The sequence below is a fragment of the Colias philodice genome, chromosome 19 (assembly GCF_061535455.1).
Source record: "Colias philodice isolate Cphi_HAF_F1 chromosome 19, ilColPhil1 Martin Lab GWU primary, whole genome shotgun sequence".
Classification (NCBI taxonomy): Eukaryota; Metazoa; Arthropoda; class Insecta; order Lepidoptera; family Pieridae; genus Colias; species Colias philodice.
In genome coordinates this window covers 8,923,925-8,946,506 of record NC_143104.1, presented here as the reverse complement: position 1 = coordinate 8,946,506, position 22,582 = coordinate 8,923,925, and the positions used below count along the sequence as shown (strand labels likewise).

At 33.2% G+C, this 22,582-nt stretch overlaps 1 protein-coding gene across 3 annotated transcripts in view; it reads right to left on the bottom strand.

Moving 5' to 3' along the window:
• Positions 1 to 22,582, bottom strand: part of LOC149480100 (protein fem-1 homolog CG6966) — a 76,943-nt gene that overhangs the window by 20,946 nt on the left and 33,415 nt on the right. For 2 of the 3 annotated variants that reach the window (XM_089707204.1, XM_089707206.1), the window contains exon 1: positions 4,429 to 4,588. The exons of the other annotated variant lie outside the window; for it this stretch is intronic. The gene's annotated coding sequence lies outside the window, so the exon portion shown is untranslated. Of the gene's footprint in view, positions 1 to 4,428; positions 4,589 to 22,582 lie in introns of those variants that run through there. 3 annotated transcript variants of the gene reach the window in all.

Below are 22,582 nucleotides of genomic sequence, written 5' to 3'. Positions count from 1 at the left end.
TATTTGCTCTACATTTTCGTCATATTATTTTGATGCCACTTTATTATGCTGCCTACTAATGTCAGATATTTTTGCTGTATACGGGCAGACAGATATTATTGAACCCGTTCTTATGACAGATATTTTTGCTAATCTGCAAATGGTAATATATTTATGCTTCTGACTGTACAGTCACGAGCAATAATATATGCCTAGGGGGCGATGTGCAAAAATATCTGTCACTAGAACTAATTCAATAATATCTGTCTGCCCGTATACAGCAAAAATATCTGACATTAGTAGGCAGCATAATAAAGTGGCATCAAAATTATATGACGAAAATGTTACAGCAAATAATTGTGACATCCTCTCACGGCATAAATATGTGACATCAACTAGGAAGCAATAATATCTGACACAATTTCATATTTATGTATTTTGCATCGATTCCTCATACAAATCTATACTAATAATAATATTATAAAGAGGAAAGGTTTGTATGTATGTATGTATGTATGGTTTTCACGCATAAACTACTGGACCGATTTTGATGAAATTTGGCACAGATAATCTTTAGACCCTGACAAAGAACATAGGCTACCTTTTATTTCGAAATATGTACCACGGGTGAAGCCGGGGCGGACCGCTAGTCATAAATATGTGACATCAACTAGGTGGCAATAATATCTGACACAATTTCATATTTCTATATTTTGCATAGATTCCTCACAAAAAGCATAAATATGTGACATCAACTAGGAAGCAATAATATCTGACACAATTTCATATTTCTATATTTTGCATCGATTCCTCACAAAAAGCATAAATATGTGACATCAACTAGGAAGCAATAATATCTGACACAATTTCATATTACTATATTTTGCATCGATTCCTCACAAAAAGCATAAATATGTGACATCAACTAGGAAGCAATAATATCTGACACAATTTCATATTTCTGTATTTTGCATCGATTCCTCACACAAAGCATAAATATGTGACACCGACTAGGTGGCAATAATATCTGACACAATTTTATATTTCTGTATTTTGCGTTGATTCCACACTAAAAGCATAAATATGTGACATCAACTAGGAAGCAATAATATCTGACACAATTTTATTTTTAATTTAATATTGAATTAATACAAAATAAATAAATTTTATTTTAACTACGTTGTTTTAAAACATTATTACCATATTAATCAATATGTGCCGTCGTTGTATACTACATATTGTATGTCTAGATATTACATATATCCTACTAGTTTAACACCCGCGGCTTCGCCCGCGTTTTCAAAGAAAAACCCGCATAGTTTCCGTTCCTGTGGGATTTCCAGGATAAAAGCTCTCATAAGCGTTAATCCAAGTTACCTTCTGTGTGTGCTAAATTCCATTTGTCTTTTATTTGTGTGAAAGAGTAATAAACATCCTTACATGATACTCACGAACTTTCGCATTTATAATATTAGAAGGATAATATCATATCATGACAAAATTAAAGTATTCATATACTTATATCAATGCCCACTTGGGTAGATTTTAAGATTTATTTTATTTGAAGGTTCAGTGTAACCTTCATGTATTATTTAGAAATTGTTTTGTCACATGTTTTGTTATATTTGACGTTAGCGGCGTTTGACACGATTGCTCCGTTATTCATGTGGTTATTCATTTTCATTTACCTATAATAATTAGCCTATAATATTGCTATTATTTTATTGAGTTTAAATATACGATTGTTGTAATTTCCTATTAGTAAAGAAACATATATTGTTATTATACGATAAGCTATTTTAGTATTAAGAGTTTATAAATTATGTTTTCTTTGTTGGAAATTCTTAATAAAAATAAAAAAAAAAAATAAATAAATTGAGTATCGAAAATTATGGCAAGTTATCATATTATCGTAATTTTATTTAAAAACAATATTTACAAAATATAATGTGTCTTTTGTTCATATTCTTACCCCAGCAAAATACATAACACTAATTCAATAAATAACGTTTTGCCTTTTTAAAATCCTATCCTATCTTATCCTACTAGTCCTACTATAATCCTACTTCCTATCCTACTAATCTAGTATTATTAATGCGAAAGTTTGTGAGGATGTGTATGTGTGTGTGTGTGTTTGTTACTCTTTCACGCAAATACTACTGAACCGATTACAATAAAATTTAGCAGACAAATAAAGGGTAACTTGGCCGCGGGCGGAAAGCTAGTGTCACATATTTATGCTTTTTGTGAGGAATCAATTATATTTTACAATATAGAAATATAAAATTGTGTCAGATATTATTGCCTCCTAGGTGACGTCACATATTTATGCTTCGAGAGGTTGTCACAATTATTTGCTGTAACATTTTCGTCACATAATTTTGATGCCACTTTATTATGCTGCCTACTAATGTCAGATATTTTTGCTGTATACGGGCAGACAGATATTATTGAACCCGTTCTTATGACAGATATTATTGCTAATCTGCAAATGGTAATATATTTATGCTTCTGACTGTACATATTTATTTATTTTACCAAAACATGAGGACCTTATAAACCTTTTATATCCTATAAACCTGTAATATTTGTATTATGTATCTAGTTGATAAACCTTTCTTTAAATAAATAAATATGTAACATATAATTAGAATATGATCTAGTCTACTTGCGACTCTATCATCTGTTGTTGATATCGCGGATTTCACATAAAAACATCGAAAACATGTATACAATGAACATGCAACAATACTACGTTATAGGTTTATTTTATGGCCCCAACATTGTCATAAGTTTCAAGGTTTGAAGAGTTTAATAATCTCTACAACCCGGAACGTGTGTTTGTATATCGAATAATCCAAAACCATTGACGAGTAAGTATTATAGTATAGCACTGAATATGATGACGTGATCACGAGCCAAATATTAGCAAGTAGTTGGTTGAATTACGTACAATGCTCTGTAAATATTCCTTATTTGTTTGCATTGATATTATGGCAGAAATTAAAGGTCAATTTGAATAGCAATTGCTTACATGTAAACGTGTTAGCGTGTTCGTAAATAGACTTAGCAGATTTTGATGTTTAATGCGATGGAGACGTGAATAATTTTCAACATTTTTAATCGAATATAGCGATTAATGAAAAGATCTTTAATCTATTTTCATTATGTTGTTTAGTATGTGTATGTCTTTTAGATTGTTGTAATTATTTATTATTTAAATAACTATGCCTGGTAATGATTACGAGTACATCTTACGAGTTTCAAAGGAGGAAGGAGAACTGAAAGAATCAAGGCCTATATAAAAGGTTTACAGAGGATTAACTCTCTATAAAAAGGAAGGTTATATCCCAATTTATATAACAGTGAACTTGAAAGAATACCTAGGTCATATTAAATGTATGACAATGATTAACTTTTGTTTACATACATCTAGAGATGAAATCCGTTTACTATACCACAAGCACTTAAACAAATAAGATAAATATTAGAAGTGAGGTCATAAAGAATTATATATTAAGTTAGTGTAAGTAAAATAATCTTATTCCTATCTATAAATATTTTAAAGCAAATAAAGTCAAGAACAAAATTAATTTCTTTGTACATATTGATTGCGTTTTTGTTAAAACTTCCTCATTACGTAAATGCGATAATTATTTTTAAGTTTTATATCAAAATGACTTGAAAGTATTTGGAAGCTGTTTTGTCAAGAGTTGTTTTATTATTTACATATTATGCTGCTGGAATGTGATATTGTTTAATTTACTATGCATAAATTCATAATTTATTTCAATTTCAAGATTGGTCTTTCACATTTATATATGGGAAATAGACCATAATGAGACATTACGTAACAAAGTTATCAACATCATACATCAAAAATGGAACTAGCTGTTTACTTTTTAGCTTATTGGTCAATCCATGTCTAAAAAAAAATTTTGCCTGTATTGTCTGTTTTATCTCAATTTTAAAAGTTAAATTTCTTAACCGATCGTAAAGGAAAATTGTACACAATATAATAAAAGCAAATTAGTAGAACAGTATTTTAGTTATCATTATAAAAAGATGTTTACGTAGTTTGAAGTGTTTTTTAATAGCAATTTAATTATCAAGTTCATTAAAGCCTATTTGTAAACATCAAACATTATAACATAAATTGCATTTACTAGAACAGTACCGGTTGGAAAAATTTCACATCAACAAATAGATATGTATATACAAACGACAACATTCACTGAACTGAATTGAACTGAAAACTGCATTGTTTACGGTTGAGTAAGTAGGCGTTTGCACTTTCTAGCCTACCAATGCGATCGGAGTGACGACACATTTCTACATATTACCAAGAAGTAGATACGATATGAAAAATCCACTAAAGAATCATGTTACGAGTAACATTGTTAAGAGACCGTTAGTATATGGGATCACAACAAATGATACGATTTTTACCGGCGTGTAGTCGGTCCGCACGCAACCGAGCGCGTCGACGTCGGATGCAACACTGCAAGATCGGTGCCTCAGGCCTCTTTCACCGGCGATTACACAAGCCAATTACGTAAAACTCTTGCCTTTCCAACCAACGCGCCAGCTGTGCACTGTGTGGAGCAACTGCCGCTGATGCGAACTACCGCGTAAAAACCTATGGCCATTGGCCACAGCAAATGGGGATGACCGTAAATCATTGTACATCGCCCTGCACCTTGTCGGTCATGGCTTCGGTTTTTTTGTAGGTACACGATGAGATAAAGATCAGTTTTTGTGAAGATAGTCATATCACATTTATTTTAAATAGAGACTCTTTTATTTTTTTAAATAATCTAAAAATGTTAAGAATAAAAAATTGCAATTAGTGGAAGTTTCAAAGTTCAAACATATCTATTATCTACTATTTCCTATTAAAAATAAATAATTATTACCCAGGTACATTGAAAATTAAATTATGGTTACCACTTACCAGTGTTAAGACAGCTCATAACTCTTTCTTTACTTTTTATAAGAAAGTATGATACTCGCATTAAAATACCTACAAACCATTTATCCTTAATTGTTTTGTTTATCGATGTATGAGCTTAATTGCGCATAGTTCCTTTAAAACACGACAACCGAGATGACACTGAACAAAAACATATTCAATTTAAGGGTCACATAAAGCATAATTGCACTAACGACATATATATTTGATTAATTTTCGTGTTTTTGAAATGTCAAAACTTTCCTTCTTTTGTCAAAATAGCCGCAAATAATAAGGAAATTGTCTTATAATTCGAGTGCATTCGCGTAAAGCATTTCTCTCGATGCGCCTTTTGTGTTAATTTAATTAATGAGATTCTTCGCTCCATTCCATTTGCATTGCGAAATGAATAACCGTAAAAAGTGTTAAAGCTCTCAAAGTGCAAGTACATGCATAAACAACGCTTTCTTTGTAAAGAATACATGAGTTCTCGTAATGAAATATTCATGACCCACTGCAGTCTACTAATACAAAAGTTTAGCGAAGCTATAAATTATTAAGTGGATCTTGTAAGGTATGATAAATTAAATTTTGTATGATATTATTTATTTTAATCTATAATATAAAAGTGAAACGCTAAATTTGTTGCCAATCGCAAAACTCGAGAACGGCTGAACTGATTTCGTTAATTCTTTTTTCATAATATATCTTGCAGTACGAGGATGGTTCTTTTAAAAAGAAAACGTAAACATGTACCAAAGGCGAACCAGGACGAACCGCTAGTTCTTAATAAAACATATTAAATAGATATATAACAGAGGTTGTATCCTACGATCGCGACCCTAATATTACAATAATCCCTATTTTCCCGTATCCTTTCATCTACGAGGTATATTCCTCCCGGCTTATTTGCCTATCACAAAACGAATATTCGTACAAATTAAATAATCACTGAAACCTTACGAAAATCCTGTTGTAATTCGATACCGACATTTTGTTGCATTTTAATGGCTGCGTATAAAAAGAATCCCAAAATCCCGATGTAACTCTATAGTATTGAAAATGCTTAAGAGCTTCCTTGAGTATACAACCAATATGGTGCCTAAATTAGAATATATTTAGGAATACAAACAATTCATTTGTTAATTGTAACGTAATAAATTAATTTTACTATAGATATAAATCTCTACATTCCTCCCAAAACTCTATTATAACATTTGATGAATTGAGAGTCATAATTTAAAATATTAAACAAGCTTTAAACAAACGAAATTAACACCAATTAATGTTCCAATCTAAATCCTTTAAAAACAAAAGCCACATCCCAGTCAAAGCCACAAATAGACGATCTTAGGATTTATAACGAAATTGTCTTTTGATGTGTATTATTAGACCATTTAAATCATTCTTCACATCAGAGGATTTCATAAAGCGAACAATTAACCTATTTACATAGAGCTTCCTCTTCCTATTCCCTTATGTAACAAAACCATAATTCTAAATAGAAAGTACACTTCAAGCTTCCTCGGTGCTAAGTCAATTTCTTAACGTATATTTAAATACAAAATAAACTGTTGTAGAGGAAATCTCAATTTAAATGTTTAATATTTTGAACTAGTCAATCATCCCAGCTTTTAGTGTTAATTCTGTATAAAAAGTAAAAACAAATATAAAAAATATATAAAACGCAGGATTTGTAGAGCTTTCTTCTTAAATGGAATTAAAATCAATTTGTATGGGTAGGTTGTTCTATTTAAAAACTGAATATTTTTGTAAAGTTTTGCTAGAATAACAATTAACACTTCACTTCGATCTGCAGGTTGATATGTAGGTACCTAAATTACTTTTTTATGTTACTCCAGGTCCAGGTCATAATCTTTGTTCACACCAACTTCTGACATATCTAATACCTAGATAATTTTTGAGTGAAAGAACAACAAACAAACATATTTTCACACGATACGAAACTGATCTTATCACTATAAATATAAAATATTGTTTTTGTTTCCACATTTATCTTAATAAATACTTTGATTTCGTGATTTTAATCTCATACGTTGTTTTGCGTATCTTGAACATAAACAAGTTGTTTTGATGAGATAAAATAATATTAGGGGGATTAAACTTCAATGTTCAGTGTCTAGATAGGTCAGTCACGAAATTTATAGGTACGTTATAGGTACGGTCTACAATACATGAGTTTTACCTAAAAAATCTTTATTATATTCATAGCAATATGGTTGTAAAAGATTTATAGGGAATAAGATATCGTGAAGTCCCGTGTTAAAAGGCAGTGTGTGTCCCTAGTGGTAAGAGGCAGACGCATTATGCATACATCTGTTTCATTGATCGATTTTCTTTAAGGACAAGTAGGTGATCAGCCTTCTGTGTCCTGCCCGACCTAGACATTTTTCTTCGTCTCCACCGGGAATCGAACCCAGGACCTCTCGGTTCTACGCTCACGCGTTAACCACTGTACCAAGGACGCGGTCAATCATCTATAGGTGTTCTATAACTATAAAATTGTCTAAAAAAAATTGTGAAATCTATAAATAAATGTAGTATAAATTACAAGCAAACCTCTGAAACATGTTGTGTAAAGCTTAATTATTCTATCCACGTATCAACAAGTGAATTTCACAAATGCAGTTGATGGACGTACAATTGTTCTTACGCTATTATCTTTTGTGTTAAAATTAATAACATTTTACGATCGCCGCCAACGACTTAATTGCTACTTCGATAAATGAAGAAGCAGCATTCTTGCTGTAAAATATTTATTTTATTGCTATAGAAGATTTAACATAATGGAGGCCTCAAGTGTCGTAATATATTATATAGGTAAATAGTTTTTGAAATTTAATACTCGGAAGCTTTTATACGCAATATATTAATTTTATCATTATTCAACTCGACAGCTCTGTTTCGACATTCCAACTTTCAATAGTAGATAATTTTTCAAAATTTAAATATTATGCTTACGTTATCTTATTAAAAAATTCATAACAACCAAATTAGTCCATTGAATGAGTCCCTCCAAAGGAGGTCTAGAGTGCGTGAGTAAGTAACGTAACATGTTTCTTCGGAAACATGTCAAGAGTCCCTAGGTAATAAACATACTAAAACCCCGGGACACTAGGAGGAGCCCCGGAGTGGGGGGAGGGGGAAAATGGGTCCATTTTTTCATTTTTCGCTTAAATCTCAAAAACGGTACATGTCAGAGAAAAACTTTCAAGGAAAAGTTGAAAGGCCATAAAATTATCTACAAGTTGTATCTAAATTATTTTTTCCTATATCCTACCGTTTCTGAGTTACACGCAGTAAAAAATGATTTTGGCTCATCAATCAATCAAAAAATATTTCTTTCTTCCAAAAAACTCAAATGTGCAACTTGTGACCGGTACTGATAGATTGCTCTTAATTAGGTCTATAATTGGTAAAATAAACACATTCCTCCATGGAAGCCTTTAGGAGGAATCGATTGTCAAAATATTATATTAGGGCAGTTTGAGTTACTGAACTTGATCTTTTTATTTTTTTCTTCCAAAAAACTCAAAAGTGCAACTTGTGACCAGTACAGATAGATTGCTCATAATTAGGTCTATCATTGATAAAAATACCAGATTCCACCACGGAAGCGTTTACGGGGAATTGAATTTTTTCAGGGTAGTTACGATACTTGAACTTTTTATTTTTTTTCTTCCAAAAAACTCAAAAGTGCAACTTGTGACCATTACAGATAGATTTCTCATAATTAGGTCTATCATTGATAAAATTACCAGATTCCATCATGGAGGCGTTTACGGGGAATTGAATTTTATTAGGTTAGTTAGTTAAAAAGTTCAAGTATCGTACCTACCCTAATAAAATTCAATACCTCCTAAACGCCTCCATGGTGGAATCTGGTTTTTTTATCAATGATAGACCTAATTATGAGCAATCTGTCGGTACCGGTCACAAGTTGCACTTTTGAGTTTTTTGGAAGAAAAAAAATAAATAGTTCAAGTATCGTAACTACCCTAATAAAATTCAATACACCGTAAACGCCTCCGTGGTGGAATCTAGTATTTTTATCAATGATAGACCTAATTATGAGCAATCTATCTGTACCGGTCACAAGTTGCACTTTTGAGTTTTTTGGAAGAAAAAAATAAAAAGATCAAGTTCAGTAACTCAAACTACCGTAATATAATATTTTGACAATCAATTCCTCCTAAAGGCTTCCGTGGAGGAATGTGTTTATTTTACCAATTATAGACCTAATTAAGAGCAATCTATCAGTACCGGTCACAAGTTGCACTTTTGAGTTTTTTGGAAGAAAAAAATAAAAAGATCAAGTTCAGTAACTCAAACTACCCTAATATAATATTTTGACAATCGATTCCTCCTAAAGGCTTCCATGGAGGGATGTGTTTATTTTACCAATTATAGACCTAATTAAGAGCAATCTATCTGTACCGGTCACAAGTTGCACTTTTGAGTTTTTTGGAAGAAAAAAAATAAAAAGTTCAAGTATCGTAACTACCCTGATAAAATTCAATTCCCCTTAAACGCCTCCGTGGTGGAATCTGGTATTTTTATCAATGATAGACCTAATTATGAGCAATCTATCTGTACCGGTCACAAGTTGCACTTTTGAGTTTTTTGGAAGAAAAAAATAAAAAGATCAAGTTCAGTAACTCAAACTGCCCTAATATAATATTTTGACAATCGATTCCTCCTAAAGGCTTCCATGGAGGAATGTGTTTATTTTACCAATTATAGACCTAATTAACACGTTCGCGGACAGTACTGGTTTACAGGTTGCAGCTACTGAGACACTACTTTTTTTCATACATTTCCCAGGGGCGTAGTGTTACAACACATGGTTAAAAAACCATATGATATGACAGAACGGATATAGGCGTAAACGTCGTAAGTACTCAGCGTCAGATTCATAGTCACCATCATCAGCAAATGGGTATGGACTCGATTCAGGGGTAGACGCTGCATTAAACAGGTCTTGAAGACGTTTTTGTTCTTTTTCGAACGAGTCTCGACACGCCATTTGCAAAAATATTCGTTACAAATTTAGTTCAACAAAATCGTGTTCACAACAAACAATAGCAACATAAATATGTTGTTTACATAAGCAACTAGACTTGAATTAGTAAATCCAGTATGAGTAAAACAATTAAATTACGTTGGAAACAAAATACTCACTTTCTAAACAACAATTCACACGCGGCACGCGGGATCACCGCAGCGGCGCAGTACTCGACTAACCGTATGCAAACATGACGCCCACGGGCGTAGTGTGCGCGGGGAGAGGTGTAAAAAAATATGAATGTATGCGTGGAAGTACCTTCCTTTGACGAATTTTTGTAAATAATGCAGTGACAGTACAAAAGTCGTAATTATACCTGTGATGACAGTACAACATGCCGTTCTTTATAATAGTATGAAAAATCGCTCGTCGTTTGGCGTACTGATTTTATGCAAGTAAAAACTGATACGTCGACAGACGTACTGTCGTATCACTTTTAGCTGTCTAGACGCCAGTGGTCGTTACTGTCCGCGAACGTGTTAAGAGCAATCTATCAGTACCGGTCACAAGTTGCACATTTGAGTTTTTTGGAAGAAAGAAATATTTTTTGATCGATTGATGTGTAATATGGGGAAATTGTTTGAGCCAAATTCATTTTTTACTGCGTATAACTCAGAAACGGTAGGATATAGGAAAAAATGATTTAGGTACAGCTTGTAGATAATTTTATGGCCTTTCAACTTTTCCTTGAAAGTTTTTCTCTAACGTGTACCGTTTTTGAGATTTAAGCGAAAAATGAAAAAATGGACCCATTTCCCCCCTCCCCCCACTTCGGGGCTCCTCCTAGTGTCCCGGGGTTTTAGTATGTTTATTACCTAGGGACATGTTACGTTACTAACTCACGCACTCTAGAACTTTTTATTCAATGGACTAAATTATGATGACGTGGTGATTTTTCTTTTTTGCATAAAATTGAGGTTCATATAATATACATAGCATTTGATTCAATGATTAATTTCCTTGTGCGATAAGTGCATTCACTTATGCCTTTGTTTGATGATTTACAAGTTCATAAAGTGGAATAAAAGTAGAAAACATACGTAGGCATATTTATAGAAAGAGAAAATTACGATACACCTGTGCTTCATCTGGATTTAAGGGTCTCTTCGTACCCATTCGGAATTTGTTGTGTCATTTAATTCTAAACGTACAGTCAAATTAAATTTCTCGTAAATAATATTAGTAGAATTTAATACATATAAATTATCGTATGGGAGATTGACTTTCCCATAATCACTTTGAAAGCACTCCAAGATCTAAGCCTTATTATTTTAATTTCGTTGTAGAAATGTTGATCTCGATATAATCCAGTATAATTAACACTTCCCATTAAAACGTTATATATTTTGGATTTGAATACAGTACGTGATTTCAATTTAAAGTTTGATTCTGTGAACTTACGTGACTTTCTTAAAACGTGTTATGGAGCAATAACAATTAAGGGTCAGTGCAATATTATTGCAAAAAAGAAAACGAAAGATTACCTATAGCAAAAGCCAAATATTATTAACATATAAAATTAAATTGGCAAAAAGTCGATCCATTTCAGACCATCTAATTTTATCAGTCATGATAATAAACTGGCAGACTCTAGAGTCTAGTGTTATGAAATATATTCTAGAAATCGAGTCTAGAACCCTGCCCTAAGGAAGTGAACAACGTAACAAATTACATAAATCTAATATTATAAACGTATTTTCTATGGTATATTGCAACATTACGATCTATCGAAATGAAAGCTATACAACAGCTTTCGCAAGACCTAAACAAGCTCTATAGTTGGTTTCTACTTGCATAGTAACAAATCTAGTTTCATGTTACCATTTTCTTAACCTGAAATGTATTCTACTTTGAAATAAAATTAACGAAATTTTAATTCACGCCATTCTTTCACGCACATAAAAAGTAGCGCCTTCCACTTAACTTGGCAAAAGTTTTATGTTGTATATTAGCTGTAAATAAAATGACAGGCGTTAAAAATTCAAGCATCCATAAGTGGTATGAAATATAGATTCTATAGCCTTACATATAAGGTTTATAATTTAACAAATAATTCTAATATCAAGTGATATAGAATAAACTAAATATATAGAGAGCGTGTCCAAGTAGTTTTGAGGAAAATCGAGACTGTTTTATCACCGCTATTTTCAATAGAATAACCTTATAACCTCAATAATGGTTTCTATTACGGTCGCCGCTAATGGCACATAAACAAAATAACGAAAGCAACTTTCTATACGAGATCATACGATACCGATCAACTGAATATCATGGTAGTTGAATCTGATACACAGCTCACGACTATTCGACTAGATTGTTCAGTGTTCTAGAAATGATGGCAACACATCTGAATTTTGTAGGCGTTCAGAAAGATCGATAATGTTTAGTTTCAATTATAGTAGGGGAGCCCAGGATGCTAAATGTGGATTTACTCGAGCGTCACGGGAACCTATTAGAATTGGTAGATTAGACCATAGCGAGAAAAAAAGGCCCTATAATGTTTTCACTTTTAGCGGTGGGGAAGGGTTTTTTGATTTTTTTTAATTTAAAAAAGAAAAAAATTGGCTTGGAAATAGGTACTCAAGCGCGTTAGATATTGATATTTTGCATGCTCCAGGACGTCACTGAAAAAAAGTATACGTTAATCTGACGATTTAAGTGGCGATTTAATCGCTATGAAGAAAGGGTAAAAAATTAAAGTAATATTATTCGAGCGCGTCAGATTAATATATGGGGGGTTAATTACAATATAAGAAGTCCCCATTTCGCTAATCTGACGATTCGAGCTCAACCTTAGGGAATTATGGATTATTCAAATTTTCCAGCGGGGCCCCTGAGCGCACCCACCAACCATAACTGCTCATATTGACTAGAGGTACTAATGAATAGCTAAGGTACCGTCCCTTATAGTAATCTGACGCGCTCGAGTAAATCCCAAAATCCCCTCTTGGGCTCCCCTACTATTAGAACAGCATCCGATATTAAGTCCTGTATCTGAATTTTAATATTACCTAGATACGATTATACGATGGGATTTATGATGAAAAATAAAAAAAAGATTCGAGATGTTCCAAGCTTCAAAACAGTTTCATACCCGGATATTTAGTTAAAAAAATAAGGAAAACTCAAATGTACATTTGTTTACATTTATTTATTTACTGACGTGTTCTGACTTTCATAAACAAAATTTTTCTACATCTGACTTTCAGAAGTCTTAAATCTATACCTACGGATTCCTGAGTTGTTTATGAATACTAAACTTCACATAGCATATTCATAACACATAAACAACAACAACAACATTGTGGTAGGGCGAGCCACAAATGAGATTTGTGCTAAGACTGTAAAGACTAAAGACGGTAATAGAATATTATCCACGGACGTTATAATCAACGATAAAACAAAAAATAAATACGTATGAAACAAATACCTAAGAAATATTATAACGTGGGTGTTTTCTTAATATAGATATCCAGTATCCTATTCCAATTCAATTTGACGATATTTTTCTGAGCCTATAATAGCTGATACCTCAAAACTCAAACATTTATTTATTCAAAGACTTCTTCTAGAAGCACTTTTGAATCGTCATTACATTTTTTTAATTTACCACCGATTCGGAAAGCAGTATCTTTGGAGAAGAATCGGCAAGAAACTCCATAGTTGTTCTTTTCTCCTATAGTGAATACAAAAGGTAATACACAACAAATAAATGATGATCAAATTATTCAGCTTACCGCTGTTTATTACTAATTTATAAGAAAATAAGGAGAAATTTGTATTTATAGAAAGTGTGTTTGTACATCTCATCTACGCAGATCAAAAGTATTGATTTATTAACAACTCATACATTGTAAAACGCGTCTCTACGCAGTGTTTTCGCAGCGTCTAGTCTAGATACCCTTGTTTTAACCTTTAAACTTGAATTTGTTTACAATTTTGCATCGTAATATTGAACAATCGAGAAGTATTTTTTTAACATTGTTACCATAAATATAAAGCGAATTGTCATACGACACCTATGTCTGTTTTGTATAATCTTCTTCTTTATCTTATAATATAAAAATGAATCGCAAAATGTGTTGGTAAGCGCATAACTCGAGAACGGTTGAACCGATTTCGATAATTCTTTTTTTATTATATTCCTTGAAGTACCAGGATGGTTCTTATGTAGAGAAAACATAAATATGTACCGCGGGCGAAGCCGGGGCGGACCGCTAGTTATATATAAAAATGAATCGCAAAATGTGTTTGTAAGCGCATAACTCGGGAACGGCTGAACCGATTTCGATAATTCTTTTTTTATTATATTCCTTGAAGTACGAGGATGGTTTTTATGTAGAGAAAACGTAGATATGTACCACGGGCGAAGCCGGGGCGGACCGCTAGTATTGAATAACATTTTAGTACGACATTACATAAGGCTAAAGAGCTCGTTCTATAAGCGGTAAAGGCTTTTCTATTACGGCGTTTGTATACTAATAAGGTTTCATAATCTCACTGCCAATTATTATTTAAGTTGCATTGCCCTCAAAACACTATTTTTGTACTTAATTATAAGTACTTACCGACCTACATCACAAAGAGGATACGAAATTACTATTAGTCAGTCAGGATAAAATACTGTACCTACGTAAAGGTAATATTTAAATATTAAATTGTTGGCAGATAAACATAACATTATTATAGAGCAGATTTCCGTTTTTTTTTTTTTTAATTATGCTGAGAAACAATTATAATAAATATAGAGACCAAACAGAGTCTCGCTTTACCATAGTGTTTCTAAATACCTACTACCGATGGTTACCTAGGTGCTTCTACTATTTAAGTACTACCTATGAAAAAAATATTCTCCCTGACAAGAAGTGAATACATAATTTACTTTAAAGTTTTCAAGACATTTAAACAGTGTAACTGCGTAGGTACATCTTAATGTTAATTTGGATCACACTTAACAATGACAAAGAACATACGTTAAAACAATACGCGGAAATGAAATTTAAACAGATATTCAAATGTAGGTTAAAATAATCGATATCAAAGAGTAACGAAATCATCACAAACTTCATTAACCACCAAATCGGAGACCCAAGAAAACTATAATATGAAATAAATGTTTTTTCTTCTTCATTGATAAGAATCATACTAAAATACACTACTCAAAACAAAATAGGGCCCACCTACACTTATCTCAAAGTTTTGCCTACACGTAATTTATAGGGTAGTTATTGGGGTACTTGAGTATTCCCTTACGTTGTTGACATGTTAACGAAACTTTATTGCTGTTTTAACTATTCTTTTCAATGTTATTCTCAAGTGGGTAACCAGAAAAAGTTAAATGTTTAAAAATCACGTTCTTTCCAAATTCTCAATCACTTGTGTTCAAAGTCTCATTCTGAATGTTACTGTAGCACATCGTTATTTTTTAAAGTTTAATTTGGTTTCGGTATTATTCGTGATTATTATGCCTGGATCTCGCGTTCATATGGATATGGAAACGGCAGCAAGAGCGGTTGCTTTGCTTCAAGAAGGAAATTCTCAGAGGTCGGTGGCAATACGTCTTGGTGTGTCACGTCGAGCTATCCGAAATGCTTGGGATCGTTATCAAGAGACAGATAGTGTTGCTAGAAGACGTGGAACAGGAATTACTCGGGCTACAACAGCCCAAGAGGACCGGTACATCAGACTAACAGCGCGTCGACAGCGGACGGTAACCGCCCGTGCCAAACAAAATCAACTGCGGCAATCTACTGGCACGCGAGTGAGTGATCAAACCATTCGGAATCGACTTCATGAAGGTGGCCAAAGGTCCAGATCTCTCGCTGTTCGACTGAAATTGACAAGTGCTCATCGTGCAGCACGATTAAGGTTTGCTCGTGATCACTCAGACTGGTCTATGGATAACTGGGGGACAGTACTGTTTACGGACGAAACTAAAGTGAAGTTTTTAAGTGACGGTCATCGAGTACGTGTATGGAGAAGGGAAGGTGAACGTTTTTCTGAACCTTGTATCCACGGAACAGACCGATTTGGAGGTCCAAGCGTCATGGTGTGGGGCGGCACAAGCCTACATGGCAAAACGGAGCTCGTAGTTCTTGATGGAGGTACCGTGACTGCTACTACCTATGTCGAACGGGTCATCCGGCCTCACGTGATCCCATTTTCACAAAGAATTGGCGAAGAATTCATCTTAATGCAAGATAATGCCCGCCCACATACAGCCCGTATCACTCAAAGAGCACTCTCTGATGCCAATATAAGAGTTCTGCCGTGGCCAGCCATGAGCCCTGACCTCAATCCAATAGAGCATGTGTGGGATCAATTAAAAAGGAGCGTCAAAGCAAATTTCAGCAACGTAAACAGCCAACAAGATCTCATAAATGCTCTAAAGTCTGTTGGGAGCAAATACCTGAAGAAAATGTAACCCATTTGATTGAAAGTGTCCCAGATAGGCTCAGAGAGTGCATACGGAGCAGAGGGGGTCCCACACGCTACTAATTACAAAATAAACTAGATTTTTTTTTGTTAATAAAGGTTTTATTGAAACTTTTGTCATGTGTCTTATTTGTGCAATTTTTCTCTAATACTGTTAATTTTGCATAATTTTCATAAAATTGCTAATTTTTGCTTAAGTTTACTTTAAAACAATTGTCATACACCTTGTTCATTTATACCCATTCATAAAATAAGAAAAAAGTGAAGAGTTTTTACAACACAGCAAAAAATCAGGGTGGGCCCTATTTTGTTTTGAGTAGTGTAGGTTTATAAATACCACCAAGCCGTGTATCTTACATAAATAGTTCACAAAGAACCGGTCACATTTAACTAAACGTTGTTCGTAATCTGCAATTAGCATTACCCACGTTACTCATCGTAGGTAATCCGTCAACATAACAATCGATATGACGAGTGCGTCATAAGTCTTCATGAGCGATTTACCAACACTTAAGGTGCGACCGCACTAGTTGTAACTGCGCAGCGCGGCAGCGACGCGGACGCTACACAGCCTTATATTCTTTCTAAACTAAATTGTATGAGGTATACCCGATACCGTATAACGCACTACGCGACACCGAAACACGCCACGCTTCAATTTGACCAATCGACAATTAATGTGCCGCGTCGCCTAGTGCGGTCGGACCTTTATTTCCACCCACTGTACCTTGGAAACGTTTCACTGTAAATGACTCACCGGTGAAAGCACTAATTGTATTAACAATGATTTAAAAACCGCTAATGGCACCAAATAAACCGCAAACTATCGATGCTGATGTAGAAAAGCAGTGTTTTCACCGAGCTATAAAATTAAAGTGGTTGTTTAAAAACGCGATCAAATTAACAACGTTTCGAACATTTTACAGCGAGCGTAATCATGTGTTGACTCAATCGATAGTTTTCAAGGAATTAGCAAACAAATGAGTAAAAAATATAAATTTTGCCACAATCGTTAAACGAATGATAGGACTAGACTCTATTCCTATCATTCGGTTTTCTAGTATTATTAATAGACTATTAGAAAAATGCTTTAGTTTTGATGAATTCATTAAATCTCATAATTTTAGTCATAATAATTATCTGTTACTGACTAAACTCACTGAAGTTTTGAAAAAATTCAACATCGATTGCAATAATATTTTATCGATCTAATTATTATTGATCTTGCAATAACTTGCAAAGGCTCTTTTCACACGAACGTCGACGACAAAGTTGCCGTTATTTTTAATAGGAATCTGTATTAAAACGAAAAAGACTGTACACTGTAATAATTAGTAAAAGCATATACGAAACGAATGCTTTTACTGAAAATAAGCTATTCTATTTTAATATACAATTATAACCGAATACCTGTATAAATTACCTATACAAGATTTTAAATTCGTGAAGTAATGACGAGGCAGTAATTTTAAAGTTCCAGCTATATGAATTAGTTTACAACTATATCAAATGACATTATTTATTCTAAGACATGTTAATCAAACCTGTACCTATTAGACAAGTTCAAACATTTAAACAATTTGTTACCGTTACTTATGAAATTGGATATATAGATTTAGGTTATGATAATATTTTTTAATTGATATAGATCACATTAAAAGTAGATAGTTGTACAGGTCATAGGTCTAATTTATTATTCTATTTAAAAACGAGGATTAAATTACACAATTTCATACATAATTATTTTCATAAGCTATATCGAAAAAGTCATAAGACTCGACTACCGTACGTAATTACCTATCTACCCAAATAATTAAACGTTTCACAAAACGCCAGAATTTTCTATTTATTTCATGTGAATTGTGCCTTAGTTACAGTAAAATGATAGCATGTAACTGTAATGTAACCAGTACGGATGCGACGTGTCTGTCATTAATTTCATATTGACCTATCTTATTACTTTACATTGTTGCAGGTATGCAGAAATATAAACAAAACCTAATGTTCTGTTACAAAGTGCATGAATGAAAAAACTATTTAGGAAAATACTGATAGTAAGCAATTCAGATTGAAGAAAATTGTGTAAAAAAATAACAGAGATCATTCCAAACAATCAACCAATCTAAATGTCGCATATTAATTATTACACGTGTTTACAATAATGTGCAATCCCTGTGTCCCTATGAAAGTATGGTACTTTTGCACAATCTCGCTTTTGAAACAAATAAAAACACACAAAATATACTGCATAGAAAAATTCAAGGTTAGTGCACACTACACAACAATACATCTGCATACAACCCATTGTTACACATAATCTCAATGAAATCGCAACAAGATCTCGCGTGTGAACCGTGCCTTATTCATGAACCATTTGCCCATTACGTGAGAAACGACTTTGACCGTTTCGTTATATCTCTATACCGATTGTCGTTCTTAATAGCTATTGCCAAATGAATTGTAACAAATCCTTTTCTTTTCAAAGTTGCAAGTTACAGCAGGAAATGACGGTTTTGTAATTTTAGCGTTTATTACAAATATTTTAAACGCGGTTATAAATTAAATACTATATCTGCGTATGTCTTATATCAACAAAACTTGCTTTTTCGAGACAGAGCTGTTGTTGTTAATTATACGAAATCTAAGAATTAAGAATTTTCTAGACAATCAATTCATAATGGTCAATTTGTTAATTATATTCATGTACTGTACAAGCATCACGTTTTGTTTACACGTGAAATTTTACGCCTTCTTGATTTTTGTTTTATCGTGAATAACCAGTTTTAGAAACACTTCAAATATCAAACATTTTAAAAACATTAAACAACATAATTAAAATGTAAACGTTATCGTTACAAAAACGTAGTAGGTAGGTACTCTTAAATCACGAATGATGACGTAAAAGTTTTTATTATATAAACTTACTAACCCAGTAAAGGAATAATAACTATTCATTATTAATTTATTAATTATTATGAAGATAAAAGTAGAACTTCATGAAATCAATGGTCGTAAATTTCGAGTTTGCCTATCCTATCTTTTAAATTATATAGTTGATGATACTATTATATGTCAGTCGATTTCAGAAAAAAAGACAGAACCATTATAAATCTGCTATATCTGAAATATTGACCGCCTCCTCGGTACAGTGGTTGAGCGTGAGCGTAACACCGAGGGGTCCTGGGTTCGATTCCCGGTGGAGACAGGAAAAAAAAATGTCTTGGTCTGGTAGGACACAGAAGGCTGATCACCTACTTGTCCCTAAAGAAAATCGATCAGTGAAACAGATGTATAATGCATCTACCCCTTACCCCACTTGGGGACATGGGACTTCACTTTTTATATCTGAAATATTAAAAACAAACTGTATCCCTTTGTGTACAATAAAGGAATAATTAACCCAGAACGTGCTTTATACGCAAATCCTTAAAGTGTGTCGTTATTTTCGTCACAAAGCCCGAGCCCCGAGCGAATCATCTTTAGCCTTGAAATGAAATACCTTTCACTGTATCTAGGGTTACCGGTTATCCAGAGAATAATATTCAGAACGAAGTAAATGTAAGTATGAATTAAGTTAAATAATAACATATTCAATGTTAGTTATATTGAACCATATTGAACTTGAAAATAATTGCTTAGATAGCTCTAGATATAGATTTCTACTTTTAACACAATTCTGATCTCTACTAATATTAAGCTGAAGAGTTTGTATGTTTGTTTACTTGAACGCGCTAATCTCAGGAACTATTGGTCCGATTTGAAAAATTCTTTCAGTATAGCCCACTTATCGAGGAAGGTTATGTACCTATATCATAACCAATAGGAGCGGACCAGTGCGGATAAAACCTCGGAGCACAGCTAGTTTTGTATAATAGCCATGAACATGTAATCTGACAAACGTTGAATATTAATTATTGAATCATATATAAAAATGAATCGCAAAATGTGTTGGTAAGCGCATAACTCGAGAACGGCTGAACCGATTTCGATAATTCTTTTTTTATTATATTCCTTGAAGTATGAGGATGGTTCTTATGTAGAGAAAACGTAAACATGTACCACAGGCGAAGCCGGGGCGGACCGCTAGTTACTAATATATTTTAGAACTACTTAAGTAACAACCCTCTAATAAAAGACTTCAGAACAAAGACTGAATTTCAAAACGGAAATCGCAAACACACAACCCAGATTTTAATATGTAGGTACCTACTTGAACTTTATGAGGAAATGCTTTTATATGTAAAATTTCATTGTTCTTTATCTTCCTGTCGTGAAAGGAGTTCCAATATACGATCTTCATGTTCTATATGCATTCAGTATTTACTTAAGTTATGTATGGCACCACTAAGTCACTTTAATCATATATGCCTACTACATACCTATACGGGCTCTACTTCTCTTAAATATTCATGTTTCCGCTTAATATAGTAAGTAAAGCTGTGGAAAAACGCCCAGAAATTTAGTCAGCTATCATAAAAAACAAATAACAATTATCAAGAAGCTTAGTACTTTACGTCTACAAATCTTCCCCGGATTCCTATATTCGGTAGTCATAATAAACATTGTCTTTATAATGCTTCACTATGCTCCTTCTACTATACAATTGTTTATTTTTCCTCAAACTTTTCCTATATCCTAAGGTTGCCTGGAAGACATCGTTTCTTAGCGATAAGGCTGCCTATTTGTACCACTCCATATTACTTTGTTTGTATTTTTGTTTGGTTGTTTTGTGTGTGCAATAAAGTGTTTAATATTAGGTATTGTCTTTCAAACTATGTTTATCACGATTCTTACCAATTCGTCACAACTCACAAGAAACGCAATCAAATCTAACGGTAGATTTCTTTAATTATTAATTTCTAGATTTCTTTAGGACTTAGTAAAGTCACGAATATAATTTTAATACATATTATTATTTTTTATACATTTAGCTCTGACCACTTTTACTCTGAGACGCTCTTATAACTAAAGAGTAAGGGAAAAATAGTTTACGGCCTAAATTTCATAAATGTGGGTCAAGATTCCGTTTCGTAGTTACGTTACAAACACTGTGACACGAGAATTTATATACATACATATATCTAGCTGCGTTTTTCTGCCTTACTCTATCACTAAGAAAGGGGTAAGAAAAAGTGATGTTCGCCGATTCTCAGAACTAACACACAGGCACACAAAATTTCATGCCATACGGTCCAGCCGTTTCGGACGGAGTATACCGTATATAGTAACTAGCATTGTACGTGACACGAGAATTTTATAAATAGAGAGAAAAGAGATAATAGGCCACTGTCCACTAAGAAATATACCCATTTTACAATCAGAAACCAGTGAACTGATTACCACACAATAGCATCTCGGACTAAATAAGTATAAATAGTCAAGGACGCGTTAATTCATTGAATAATTACTGTTACTATTCAACATACAAACGGATATACTAATCGATTAATTACTATTTATTATTAGTAATCGATTCTATTGTAATACAAATCGGTTTGTTCATTTATTTTAGTTTTACACTCGCGTCTTGGTCTAAAAACTGTGCACGTAAGAATCTTAAATCGTTAACTAATTGTTTTGCGTGCAAACAGTTCATTGATACTGATTGAGACACAAATTTTATAAAGTAATTTAAAATGTTTACAGTTCTTATTACCTAATTCATTAAAGTTTTATCGACCGTTAGAATTTTCATCTGAATTTTGAATCCTATAGAGATGGGCTAGCCTAAATTAAAAGCAACAAAAAATGTTTAAAACTATAAGATGTAGGTATAAACTCGTATGATTAATTATTGTAGCTGCAACAATGGTGGTTCTTCGGACTAAGCAGAACTTGACACTAAACTGAAAAAATACGGTAGTACTCAGTTCTCAGCACATATTATCAGATACAATCTACGCTAATCCTAAACAAAAAATACCAAATCAAGCATACACACCATTGTTTATGTAACTGATATTCGCACGTCACCAATCACTAGACGACCTTGTCTAAATATTATTATGATAGCTGCGTTCCGCGGTTTCACCCGTTGGCTCCACTCCTGTTGGTCGTAGCGTGATGATATTATGTAGCCTATAGCTTTGCTCGATAAATGAGCTATCTAACACCGAAAGAATTTTTCAAAT